Here is a 13,370-nt window from a genome sequence, read left to right as displayed (position 1 = left end):
GCTGGGACCGGTCCCGGGGAAGACGCCCGGGGGACGTCACGCGCACACGGGGACCGGTGACGCCCGGGGGACGTCACGCGCACACGGGGACCGGTGACGCCCGGGGGACGTCACGCGCACACGGGGACCGGTGACGCCCGGGGGACGTCACGCGCACACGGGGACCGGTGACGCCCGGGGGACGTCACGCGCACACGGGGACCGGTGACGCCCGGGGGACGTCACGCGCACACGGGGACCGGTGACGCCCGGGGGACGTCACGCGCACACGGGGACCGGTGACGCCCGGGGGACGTCACGCGCACACGGGGACCGGTGACGCCCGGGGGACGTCACGCGCACACGGGGACCGGTGACGCCCGAGGGACGTCACGCGCACACGGGGACCGGTGACGCCCGGGGGACGTCACGCGCACACGCGGCGCGGAGGCCCAGACGTCAGGCGCGGGGCGGGGCGGGGCGGGCGGCCGTGTGACGTGGGCGCTCGGGAGCCCCCGCTGGGCAGCGCGGAGAGTGCGGCGCTGGCCGAGCCGAGAGCCGGGCCCGCCTGGGCGGACGCTTCGAGGAGCGCTGTCTGAGAAGCCGGAGGCCGCGGCGGCCGGCGCCCGAGGTCCGGGAGGCACAGGGGGGGCGGCGGCCGGCGGCGGGGAAGCCTTCGCCCCGGCTGGGCCTCGGCGGGCGGGGTGTGAGCTCCCTGGTCCCGCGACCTGGCGGGGCGACGGGGAGGACGAGGCCGGGAAGGTCCAGAGCCCTTTTCCAGGGATGGGAGCTGGGGTTTCCTGCGAGGGAGCCATTTCCAGAGGAAATAGTTAGGGAAGTTCCTCGTTAACCTCCTTCTCCTGTGGATGGAAACTTGGCGCCCCGCCCCGCCCCGCCCCGCCCCCTCGGCCTGGCCTGGCCTCCCGGGCGTCCGTGGCCATTTTCGCCGCCCGCCGGCTGTTTACTGTCGCTTCGGAAACAGCGGGGACTCCTCCCCCGGCGCTGACAGCGTGGTGAGCGGTCACCCCTTCTTCACAGCAGGTTACTGGAGTGGGGGATGCGCCCTCTCTCTCTGGAACACATTTATCCGGCTACCGGGTGGAGCTGCAGGGCTGGCGCCCGGAGCGTCCCTCCGGCCCCGGTTCTGTGTGTTTCTGTGTGTGTGTGTGTGTGTGTGTGTGTGTGTGTGTTTGTTTGTGTGTGTTTGTGTGTGTTTCTGTGTGTGTTTCTGTGTGTGTGTGTGTTTCTGTGTGTGTGTTTGTGTGTGTGTGTTTCTGTGTGTGTTTCTGTGTGTGTGTGTTTCTGTGTGTGTGTGTTTCTGTGTGTGTGTGTTTCTGTGTGTGTGTGTTTCTGTGTGTGTTTCTGTGTGTGTTTCTGTGTGTGTGTGTTTCTGTGTGTGTTTCTGTGTGTGTTTCTGTGTGTGTGTGTTTCTGTGTGTGTGTGTTTCTGTGTGTGTTTCTGTGTGTGTTTCTGTGTGTGTGTGTTTCTGTGTGTGTTTCTGTGTGTGTTTCTGTGTGTGTGTGTTTCTGTGTGTGTTTCTGTGTGTGTTTCTGTGTTTGTGTGTTTCTCTGTGTGTGTGTTTCTGTGTGTGTGTGTGTGTGTTTCTGTGTTTGTGTGTTTCTGTGTGTTTCTGTGTGTGTGTTTCTGTGTTTGTGTGTTTCTCTGTGTGTGTGTTTCTGTGTGTGTGTGTGTGTGTGTGTTTCTGTGTTTGTGTGTTTCTGTGTTTGTGTGTTTCTGTGTGTGTTTCTGTGTGTGTTTCTGTGTGTGTGTGTGTTTGTGTGTTTCTGTGTGTGTGTGTTTCTGTGTGTGTGTGTTTGTGTGTGTTTCTGTGTGTGTGTGTGTTTCTGTGTGTGTTTCTGTGTGTGTTTCTGTGTTTGTGTGTTTCTCTGTGTGTGTGTTTCTGTGTGTGTGTGTGTGTGTGTGTGTTTCTGTGTGTGTGTGTTTCTGTGTTTGTGTGTTTCTGTGTGTGTGTGTTTCTGTGTGTGTGTGTTTCTGTGTGTGTGTGTTTCTGTGTGTGTGTGTTTCTGTGTGTGTTTCTGTGTGTGTTTCTGTGTGTGTGTGTTTCTGTGTGTGTTTCTGTGTGTGTTTCTGTGTTTGTGTGTTTCTCTGTGTGTGTGTTTCTGTGTGTGTGTGTGTGTGTGTTTCTGTGTTTGTGTGTTTCTGTGTGTTTCTGTGTGTGTGTTTCTGTGTGTGTTTCTGTGTGTGTGTGTTTCTGTGTTTGTGTGTTTCTGTGTGTGTGTGTTTCTGTGTGTGTGTGTTTCTGTGTGTGTGTGTTTCTGTGTGTGTGTGTTTCTGTGTGTGTTTCTGTGTGTGTTTCTGTGTGTGTGTGTTTCTGTGTGTGTTTCTGTGTGTGTTTCTGTGTTTGTGTGTTTCTCTGTGTGTGTGTTTCTGTGTGTGTGTGTGTGTGTTTCTGTGTTTGTGTGTTTCTGTGTGTTTCTGTGTGTGTGTTTCTGTGTGTGTTTCTGTGTGTGTGTGTTTCTGTGTTTGTGTGTTTCTGTGTGTGTGTGTTTCTGTGTGTGTGTGTTTCTGTGTGTGTGTGTTTCTGTGTGTGTTTCTGTGTGTGTTTCTGTGTGTGTGTGTTTCTGTGTGTGTTTCTGTGTGTGTTTCTGTGTTTGTGTGTTTCTCTGTGTGTGTGTTTCTGTGTGTGTGTGTGTGTGTGTTTCTGTGTTTGTGTGTTTCTGTGTGTTTCTGTGTGTGTGTTTCTGTGTGTGTTTCTGTGTGTGTGTGTTTCTGTGTTTGTGTGTTTCTCTGTGTGTGTGTTTCTGTGTGTGTGTGTGTGTGTGTGTTTCTGTGTTTGTGTGTTTCTGTGTTTGTGTGTTTCTGTGTGTGTTTCTGTGTGTGTTTCTGTGTGTGTGTGTGTTTGTGTGTTTCTGTGTGTGTGTGTTTCTGTGTGTGTGTGTTTGTGTGTGTTTCTGTGTGTGTGTGTGTTTCTGTGTGTGTTTCTGTGTGTGTTTCTGTGTTTGTGTGTTTCTCTGTGTGTGTGTTTCTGTGTGTGTGTGTGTGTGTGTTTCTGTGTTTGTGTGTTTCTGTGTGTTTCTGTGTGTGTGTTTCTGTGTGTGTTTCTGTGTGTGTGTGTTTCTGTGTGTGTGTGTGTGTGTGTGTTTCTCTGTGTGTGTGTTTCTGTGTGTGTGTGTGTGTGTGTGTTTCTGTGTGTGTGTGTGTGTGTGTTTCTGTGTGTGTGTGTTTCTGTGTTTGTGTGTTTCTCTGTGTGTGTGTTTCTGTGTGTGTGTGTGTGTGTGTGTTTCTGTGTGTGTGTGTGTGTGTGTTTCTGTGTTTGTGTGTTTCTGTGTTTGTGTGTGTGGGGGGGTGGGGGGTTCCCTGGGAACGCGCCCGTTGGTGACGCAGCGCAGCGGCCTTGCCGCCGCCGAGGGCCTGGCCCCGTTTGCCTCTAATTGTCGTGAATTGCTTTTCTCTTGTCGTTTGAGGATCCTTGAGATTGGCTTTATTGTGTTGTAATTTAATGAAGTTGCCTAAAGACGGTTGTCTTTGAAATAGGGCCTTAAGTATTTAAGAACTCAACAGTTTTTCTTTGAAATTTCCTATAGCGCTCCCAAAAAGTAACGTAAGAATGCCCCCAGTAATCAAGAGGTGGTTTTTGATTCGCTCCACTCTTCTGAAAATAAATATCACGCGGCGATTTTATGTGAAACCTGTTTGAAACGGGAAGCTTTTCGGTGGGCTCCTTCTCATCTGTGGGGCTTTCTGAAGTGTCATGTGTACAGCTGGTTTGACCAGCCAGAATGGGTAAGAAGCTCTGGGAGGGAATTGCATACAGCTGTTTGGGAAAATTCCCCCTCCTTTTTCTTGTTTTGAATAAAGGGCCAGATAGGGTGTTGGAGCAACTTCTGCTCACTGTAGGGAGATAAATGCTCTGTTATTAAAGACTACTTGTGAGGTTGACCTTTAGAATGGTTGTTACTACTTTCAGTGTTTATGGGACTGAATTAATTGGCCAACTGTTCAGAATTTTACTTTGCTCCTGAATATTTTTTAAAACACACACACACACACACACACACACACACACACACACACACTTGTTTGGAGCATACAAGCATACATTTTACTTCTTCCATTAGGACATTTAAAAGATAACTTAAATGGCCCCACTGGTGTGGCTCAGTGGTTGAATGTGGACCTGTGAACCATGAGGCAGGGCTGGACAACCCCCTGGTCAGGGCACAGGCCGGGGTTGCTGGCTGGATCCCCCAATATGGGGGCTTTTAGGAGGCAGCTGATCAATGATTCTCCCTCTCTCTTGCTCGCTGAAATAAATAAAAGTATACTTAAAAAATAACTTAAATGCACTGTTGGGGGAGGAACCAAGTTTTGATTTGGGATCTGAGAAAATTATATTAGTGTAGGTAATTTTTAAAAATGTAATGCTTCTATCTAGAGTTCCTTTCTCATGCCTTCAACTGCTACCTATTAAGGCTTAAGCCAAATGCCTATTTACTAAACACCCCAAGTTTCCTTCACCCCTCCCTCACTCTGTTAACTTGTAAGCATAGTCACAGCTTTAGCTTTAGAGTTAGATATTTTATCTCATTTTCTTGTCAAATATCTGTGGAACCTGACTCTTTGAATGTCTCCCATTTACTAGCTCTGTGATTTGCTTATGAACCCCAGAATAATTTTTGTAAAATTGCCCTTTTGCACATGTTTAGGTTCATTTGTAAGATTTTACATCATACTTTTAGGTGATTGCAAAGGCTGCATTTTCCCACATACTAACATTTATATAGTATAAAATTGGTACATCACTCTTAATTGTATCCAAAGGAGTATAATATTGCATTTTATATCCATCACCATCGATTTTAAAAATACATGGTATTTATGCTTGAAAGTTTTTTATTCTCTGTCATATGTGCCTTTAATAAAAATATTTATATAAGTGAAACTAGTTTTTAAAGTTTTTTACGACTTTTTAACTTTAGGAGTTATTTTTCTTCTGGATGGAGTTATTAGAAGTGGTAATAGTTGCTCAGAACAGTATAATGCCTGATGGATTTTGATAATTAAATATGAAAAGTAAAAGTTTAGTGTTAATTGTCTTAATGACATGGATACTTGGAGTGTCTAAATGAAAATTGACACTTTTATTGAACAGGAAGTTTGTTTACCTGGCACTAGCAGAGCCAAACACTAAATACTGAGAAAGGTTGGTTATTTTATTATGAACTAGAGGCCCAGTGCATGAATTTGTGCACAGTGGGGTCCCCAGGGGGAGGAGAGTGGGGCTGGGATGCGATCAGCCCTCTGGGCAGGCGGTGGGAAGCCCTTGCTGGCCTGGGATCCGGATCCGTCCCGCTGACGTTCGCACCCTTTGTCAGGAGCCACCTGGTGGCCGCTTTTATATCCTTTCTTCCTTGTGGAGCATCTAGGGAGGGGAAGTGGCCAAGGTGCCCAAGGCTGACTTCCAGGAGGCCAGCGGTGCTGTTGGGATCGTGCCAGCGGCGCTGGCCCATCAGTGCCTGACCCATTTTCCGGAGATTGGACCTGTAGATCTATTGAGGGAAGGAGTGGCTGCTGCCAGGCCGGTGGGCCACTGGGACGGGTCTGTCAGCTGAGTGGCGCTCCTGCTGTGGGAGCGCACTAAGCACCTGGGGGCAGCTCCTGTGTTTAGCATGTGCCCCCTGGTGGTCAGTGCACGTCATAGCGACTGGTCAACTGGTTGTTCCGGTCGTTCAGTTGTAATGGTCACTTAGGCTTTTGTATATATAGATGGTGTCACCCAGGAGGATGAAAGCTAGTGCTCAAAAGTTAGAACTCTCCAATGGTTTGTACGTTATAGATTATTTAGGGCAAAATCACAAGACACAGTGGGTTAGAGGATGGAGGTTGTGCTGGGAGCTGATTGATCCTAGGTAAGGTAAGGTAAGGGTGATTAATCATTTTTTCAGGTCTTTGAGGATAGTTCTGACATCCCTTTATCTGGTTTCATGGCAAAGTAGCCAGGGGGTCTACCATCTACCGTAGGGCTTAGAAGCTTAAACATCCTATATAATAAAAGGCTAATATGCAAATTGACCGAACAGTGTAACTACTGGTTGCTATGACTGGCAGCTGGCGAGTGCAGTGGCAGTGGTGGGAGCCTCTCCTGCCTCTGCGGCAGCACTAAGGATGTCCGACTGCTGGCATAGGGGGAGCGGGGCCTAAGCCATCAGTCAGACATCCCCTGAGGGCTCCCGGACTGCGAGAGGGTTCAGGCCGGGCTGAAGGACCGCCCCCTCCTCCCCAGTGCACGAATTTCGTGCACCAGGCCTCTAATAATTTAGGTAAAGATATTACCTTTACAGAGGTTGTGACCATGTGACCATTAGTCTTCTACTTCCTGCTGCCTTCTGCTTCCTGAGGGCTGGCTGATTATCCAGGGGGAAAGGCTAGGTCTCTAATGATATCTAATACAAAAGTAATATGCAAATTGACTGTATCTCTGCAATACCCACAAGCCACACCCACCAGCCAATCAGGAGTGAGTATGCAAATTAACCCAACCAAGATGGCTGCAGCCACGGAGCAAGCAGGAGGCTTGGGTTTCCCCAGCAATGGAGGAAGCCAAGCTTTTCGCACACCCTGGCCCGCTTTGGACTCCACTCAAGGCTACAAAGTCTCAATTATAGAAGATAAATAAATCCCAACAAAAATGATGGCAGCCACGGAGCTGGAGAGAGCAGGAGGCTTGAATTGCCCCCGGCGATGGAGGAAGCCAAGTTTTCCGCACACCCTGGCTAGCCCAGGCCTCCACTCAAGGCTACAAAGTTTCAATTATAGAAGATAAATAAATCCCAGATACCAGGGCCTCCACTTGGGTCGCCGAGGGGCGTGGCCGGCCTGCAAACCACCACAGGCCCGTCGACCAGGCCACCCCATGCCCCAAGGGAACCCCCACCCTGATCTGGGACACCCTTCAGGGCAAACCAGCTGGCCCCCACCTGTGCACCAGGACTCTATCCTCCTATATAATAAAAGAATAGTATGCAAATTGACCATCACTCCAACACACAAGATAGCTGCCCCCATGTGGTCAATGATGGCTGCCCCATGTGGACACAAGATGGCCGCCACAAGATGGCCAGCAGGGGAGGGTAATTGGGAGGGACCAGGCCTGCAAGGGAGGGCAGTTGTGGGCAACAGGCCAGCAGGGGAGGGAAGTTGGGAGGGACCAGACCTGCAACAGAGGGCAGTTGTGGGCAATCAAGCCTGCAGGGGAGGGCAGTTAGGGCTCACCAGGCCGGCAGAGGAGGGAAGTTGGGGGCGACCGGGCCTGCAGGGAAGGGCAGGGAGGCGTGTGTCCCTCAGCCCAGCCGGCACCCTCTCCAGTGCCCCCAAACTGTCCTCCCTTGAAGGCCTGGTCACCCCTAACTGTCCTCCCCTGTTGGCCTGGTTGCCCCAACTGCTCTCCCCTACAGGCCTGGTCCTCCCCAACTACCCTCCCCTGCAGGCCTGGTTCCCCTCCCCCAACTGCCCTCCCCTGCAGGCCTGGTCACCCCCAACTGCACTCCCCTGCATACCTGGTCCCCTCCAACTGCCCTCCCCTGCAGGCCTGGGTCCCCTCCCCCAACTGCCCTCCCCTGAAAGCCTCGTCACCCCCAACTGCCCTCCTCTGCCGGCCCGGTCACCCCTAACTGCCCTCCCTTGCAGGCCTGTTCACCCCTAACAGCCCTCCCCTGCAGGCCTGGTTCCTCCCCAACTGCTGTCCCCTGGAGCCTGGTCCCCCCCAACTGGCCTCCTCTGCAGGCCTGGGTCCCCCCCAACTGCCCTCCTCTGCTGGCCTGATCGCCCACAACTCCCCTCCCCTGCTGGCCATCTTGAGGCGGCCATCTTGTGTCCACATGGGGGCAGCCATCTTTGACCACATGGGGGCGGCCATCTTGTATGTTAGAGTGACGTCAATTTGCATATTACCTCTTTATTATATAGGATAGGCTATATATGTGTGTGTATATACATATATATATATGAGAGAGAAAGAAAGGGAATGCTTTCTAGAGCTAGGATTTAAATCTAAATTTCATCAGTCATAAGAACCTTTGATTTCAACACCTTTTACTTTTTTGGAGGGATGGTTCCACTCTAGGGAGTTTTTCTATCCTGGGGTAAAGAAAATAGTAATGGATGAGAGATAAGACTTTATTTTGTAAAGTAACAGCATGGTAACTGGACTGCAGGCATATTCCCTGGCAGATCATTTTTAGTGAGGCATACTAAATGGAAGTAGAGGAATCTGGTAGCCTTTTTCTTAAAATTATACATGGTACATAATCCCTTGAAAAGTCTTTATGTGCTCCAGGGGGTACACATCCAGGTTTGAAGACCATTTAGAGCAGTGGTTAGCAGCAGGGATGGTTTTGCTGCCCAGAGTACATTTGGCAGCAAATTTGTAGTTGTCATAGGGCATCTAGTAGATAGAGATTAGTGAACAGGACAGCCTCCCTTAACAGACTTATGCAGCCCAAAATATCGATCATACCAAGATTGAGAAACCCTGATTTAGAGGATTAGTTTTGGAATCAGACTATTTTACTTTGAAAACTAGAGCAATGGATTAGTAACATTTTTTGTAACATTACAGATAAATATTTGAGGTGTTGTGAGCCACATAAGATCTCTGTTGCCTATTCTATTTGTTTTTATAATCCTCTAAAAAATGTAAAAATAATTCTTAGCTCCAGGATCTTTCAAAAATACGTGATTTAGAGCAATCAACGCCTTCAAACCTCATGTTTTTTCCTCTGCAAAGTAGTAGTAATAGTAGTAATGCTTCCAGGTGTTTGTAAGGATGAGACAGACATCTAGCATGATGTGCAGCACACATTAAACACTTTGTAAAGGGTGCCTGGTATTAGTGGTGTGCTTGTAGCATGTAGCAGAAAAATGGGTACTAAGTCACAGTGTTGTTTAAGACCCTATTTAAATCAAATGGGCAAATCTAATAATGCTGGTTAAGTTCCCAGATCAGCTCACAAAAGCCTACTTTTTTTGCTTTCTGTACTCCAAGTCTCCTTGTACTCTTAACGTGGGTGTAGTAAAAATTTATATTCCCTGTTTTCTGAGGGAAGAAAGGGATTGGATCTATGGAAATGGGAGATATTCTAATGACACAATAGCATAGAATTCCAGGGAGAGGGTTTGTCAATTTTGATAGGGTTTTTGGGGTAAGGCAAGTAAAGTAGGTCTGTATATGGTCAATTGTATATAATGTTTTCTAAATTGGGAACTGATTATATTTTCTTGACTATCAAGTTGCTGCATTATGAGGTTTGTTTATTTTTCACATTAGAAAGTATGGTTATATTAATCAGAAGCTAGGCCACAGTTTCTGTGATAATTTTTATATTGAAAACATGTTGAAACAGTAGTTCGGATGTATTTTGGTAAATAAAATGCTATTACTGAAGTTCATTTCAGCTGTTTCTTTTTACTTTTTTTAAATATATATTTTATTGATTTTTTACAGAGAGGAAGGGAGAGGGATAGAGAGTTAGAAACATCGATGAGAGAGAAACATCGATCAGCTGCCTCTTGCACACCCCCTACTGGGTATGTGCCCGCAACCAAGGTACATGCCCTTGACTGGAATCGAACCTGGGACCCTTCAGGGCTCTTTTTACTTTTTTAATGTGGCTGTTAGAAAATGTAAAGTACATCATACGTAGTCCACATTATAATTCTACTTGAGGCCCGGTACACGAAATTTGTGCACTCGGGGGGTCCCTCAGCCTGGCCTGTGCCCTCTTGTAGTCCAGGAGCCCTTGGGGAATGTCCCCACTCCCTGGGGAGCAGGCCTAAGCTGTCAGTCGGACATCCTTAGTGTTGCTGCGGAGGTGGGAGAGGCTCCCGCCACTGCTGCTGCCCTTGAGAGCTGTGAGCCCGGCTTCTGGCTGAGCGGCGCTCCCCTTATGGGAGCGCACTGACCACCAGGGGGCAGCTCCTACGTTGAGCATCTGCCCCTTGGTGGTCAGTGTGCGTCATAGCAACCGGTTATTCCGCCATTCGGTCAATTTGAATATTAGCCTTTTATTATATAGGAATAGACAAAGCTGCCCTAAACCATCTATTTTTTAAATCCATAATTAATTTTTTAAATTATGCACATTTTATTAAAAATTAAATCATTTTATAAAGCTTCCAAGGAAAACCAGAGGTCCCACCACCCAGACTTACCCCCTTCCTCCCAAAGGCAGATTACATCAATTTTCTTACCCAATTTTTTGGTCTTTCTGTTTACATCTCCAAACAGGATGTTTCTATTGCCAGTTTTTATTTTTCAGTTTTAGGCATTGTCCAGTAACTTCCTAGTAGGAAAGGTGAAATTTTAGTTTCATCCTACACCACATGTGTACAAACTTTGTATCCATCCACCTTCCCAATATGGTTGTATCATAATTTTGCCTATATCAAGATTCATTATTTACATTATTATGACACAAATTGAAACTGAAACATGCATTACATTATGATTACCTTTTTCTTTCTAGCTGAGCATCTTGTTTTCCCTAGTTGTTATTTCCTTAGTTTTACACCTCTTCATTGATTGATCACTGATTAAACTCGGAGTCCTCACAGTTAGAAATACATTAGATAGACTATCAATTAATTTTAGTTTCTTGAAGAAATCTCTGGAGTTCTTTCTTCTACTCCAGTGTGAACTGGTTGCATCATTGTCATCTTGGGAACTCTGTCATTATTAGCATTGGGATTCCTTTCACCAAACATGGAATCTAAAATAGAAGATGTAATTGAAAGGTTTGGGTTTGGGCCAAACAGACTCAAGGCTCAATGTAATCAAAATGATATTTATTCAAGGCACCTGGGTGCAGGTGGACTGATTCCAAAAAAAGAAATCAGTGGCGAATGGGGAGGGAGCAGGCTTTTTATGTGCTCAGGGAGAGCTACAGATGGGGTTTCAGCTTGACACGTATCAGGACTGTGCCCCGCCCCCCATCATAGTTTTACAGTCTTGCTCTTTGGCCTTCTGCGGGTGCCAGACATCCTTCTTCCTGGGGGCTGTGCAGGAGTTACAGTCTTCAGGAATTTCTGTAAAATAATCACTCAAGGGGAGCATGTTTGTGCAAGGCTTAGGCTTGCAGAACATGCTTTCTTTTGTTAGCCCCTGCTAAGTTAGCCCTGTTTCTTGATTAACCCTTTCAGTAATATCTGAGCAATCATTTGAAAGTTATTTTTAGTCAGAATTTTGAATTAATTGTACTATTTTATTCTAACTTCAATTGTTTTTAAGGAGTTTCTTAGTAATCTTATTTCTCATTTTTTAAAAGAGGGGCCCTTTGAGTATAGTGTTCTGAAATTTATGGTGCATTTTTTGGTATGGATCTTTTTTTATCCTTTGACAAACCATTAATCCTTTTAAATCTGAGAATTCATGTTTTCTAGTTCTGGGCTATTCTTTGTATTGTTTCCTCAACTCTTTTATTTTTTTCATCTAGTCTGTTTTTTTTAGGTTTCCTTAATCAGATGTTGGATCTCCTAGACTGGGTCCTCTCTAACTTATCTATTCTTTCCTATTTTTCATCTTTGTCTCCCCCCCCCCCTTTGCTTTCCAGGCATTTTCTGTAATTTATCACCTTCACATCCCTCTATTGCGTTTCCAGCTATTTTATATATAGTGTCACATCCCTCTATTGCGTTTCCAGCTATTTTATATGTAGTGTCACATCCCTCTATTGCGTTTCCAGCTATTTTATATATAGTGTCCTTTATTTATTTGAATATCTTGTGTGTGTATGTGTGTGTGTGTATATATCACACACATACACATACATATATATATATCCTGTTTTTATTTTAAGGGTGCAGTATTTCCTTTATGCTGATATAGATGGTAGGCTTTTTTGAAGTTTCTTTGCCTTACATATTGTCCATATTAACCAAATTGCATTGCTCTTATTTTTTTCTGGATTTCTAGATATTTTCCTCAAATATTTTGTGATTCTTAGCTATCTACTTATATGTAAGATTGGAGCACTAGAAAGCTAATTGGAGACTCTCTGGGGTAGAATATAGGAACTGTGGCTTCTCTCGGGAGGTTGTTGCCTGGAGAGTTTTCTTTGGGGGTGGAGGGGGAAGGTAGTGTCATTATTTTTTGTTCTTAATTTTGGGTGGTGATCAGATGCCTCAGAGAAGACACTTCCAGTCTTCTGTCTGGAGAGGTACCAAGCTGCCAGAACTCTTTCTTTTTTTTTAATTAAAAATTTTTTTAAATCAATTGATTGATTCTTTTTTTTTTGAGGGGTAGGAGGTGTTATTTATTTGTTTATTTTAAAAATCTTAATTGTTGAAAGTAATACATATGTCCCCACCCCTCCGCCTCCCTCACCCCCATGCATTGACTCCTCCAGCCAGCCCCTGCCCCAAGCTTACACCACCCTGTTTTCTTTGTCCATGTGTTATGCATATCCTATCTAATAATCTAATAATAAAGAGTAGTATGCAAATTGACCGTCACTCCAATGCACAAGATGGCCGCCCCCATGTGGACACAAGATGGCCGCCACAAGATGTCAGCAGGGAAGGGCAGTTGTGGGCGATCAGGCCAGCAGGGAAGGGCAGTTGGGAGGGACCAGGTCTGCAGGGGAGGGCAGTTGGGGGTGACCCAGGCCTGCAGAGGAGGGCAGTTGAGGGGGGACCAGGCCAGCAGGGGAGACCAGTTAGGGGCAACCAGGCCGGCAGGGGAGGGCAGTTGGGGGAAACCAGGCCTACAGGGGAGGGCAGTTGGGGAGGACCAAGCCTGCAGGGGATGGCAGTGGGGAGAACCAGGCCTGCAGGGGAGGGCAGTTAAGGGCAACCAGGCCTGCAGGGGAGGGCAGTTGGAGGTGACTAGGCCAGCAGAGGCGGGCAGTTGGGGGGGACCAGGCCTGCAGGGGAATGCAGTTGGGGGCAACCAGGCCTGCAGGGGAGGGCAGTTAAGGGGGGACCAGGCCTGCAGGGAGAGCAGTTGGGGGGAACCAGGCCATCAGGAGAGAGCAGTTAGGGGCAACCAGGCTGGCAGGATGGGCAGTTAGGGGTGACCAGGCTGGCAGAGGAGGGCAGTTAGTGGTGACTGGGCTGGCATTTGGGGGGACCTGGCCTTCAGGGGAATGCAGTTGGGGGCAACCAGGCCTCCAGGGGAGGGTTGTTAGGGTTGACTGGGCTGGCAGGAGAGGGCAGTTGGGGGCGACCAGGCCAGCAGGGGAGGACAGTTAGGGGGGGACCCGCCCTGCAGAGAAGGACAGGCCTGCAGGCGAGGGCAGTTCGGGGGGGGGGGGGATCCAGCCCTGCAGAAGAGGACAGTTGTGGGGGAACAGGCCTGCAGGGGAGGGCAGATGGGGGGAACCAGGACTGCAGGGGAGGGCAGTTGGGGGGGAACAGGCCTGCAGGGCGGGCAGTTG

General features: G+C 47.9%; 1 protein-coding gene across 2 annotated transcripts in view; it reads left to right on the top strand.

Moving 5' to 3' along the window:
• The first annotated feature begins 462 nt into the window (after positions 1-462).
• SPART (spartin) overlaps positions 463-13,370 on the top strand; it is a 73,872-nt gene continuing 60,964 nt past the window's right edge. Inside the window, exon 1 of one of the 2 annotated variants that reach the window (XM_079779243.1) lies at positions 463-992. The gene's annotated coding sequence lies outside the window, so the exon portion shown is untranslated. The remainder of the gene's footprint in view (positions 993-13,370) is intronic. The other variant, XM_079779244.1, reaches the window with a different exon arrangement.

Source organism: Cnephaeus nilssonii, assembly GCF_951640355.1.
Source record: "Cnephaeus nilssonii genome assembly, chromosome: 8".
NCBI classification, from domain to species: Eukaryota; Metazoa; Chordata; class Mammalia; order Chiroptera; family Vespertilionidae; genus Cnephaeus; species Cnephaeus nilssonii.
This window is presented reverse-complemented; position numbering and strand designations above follow the sequence as displayed.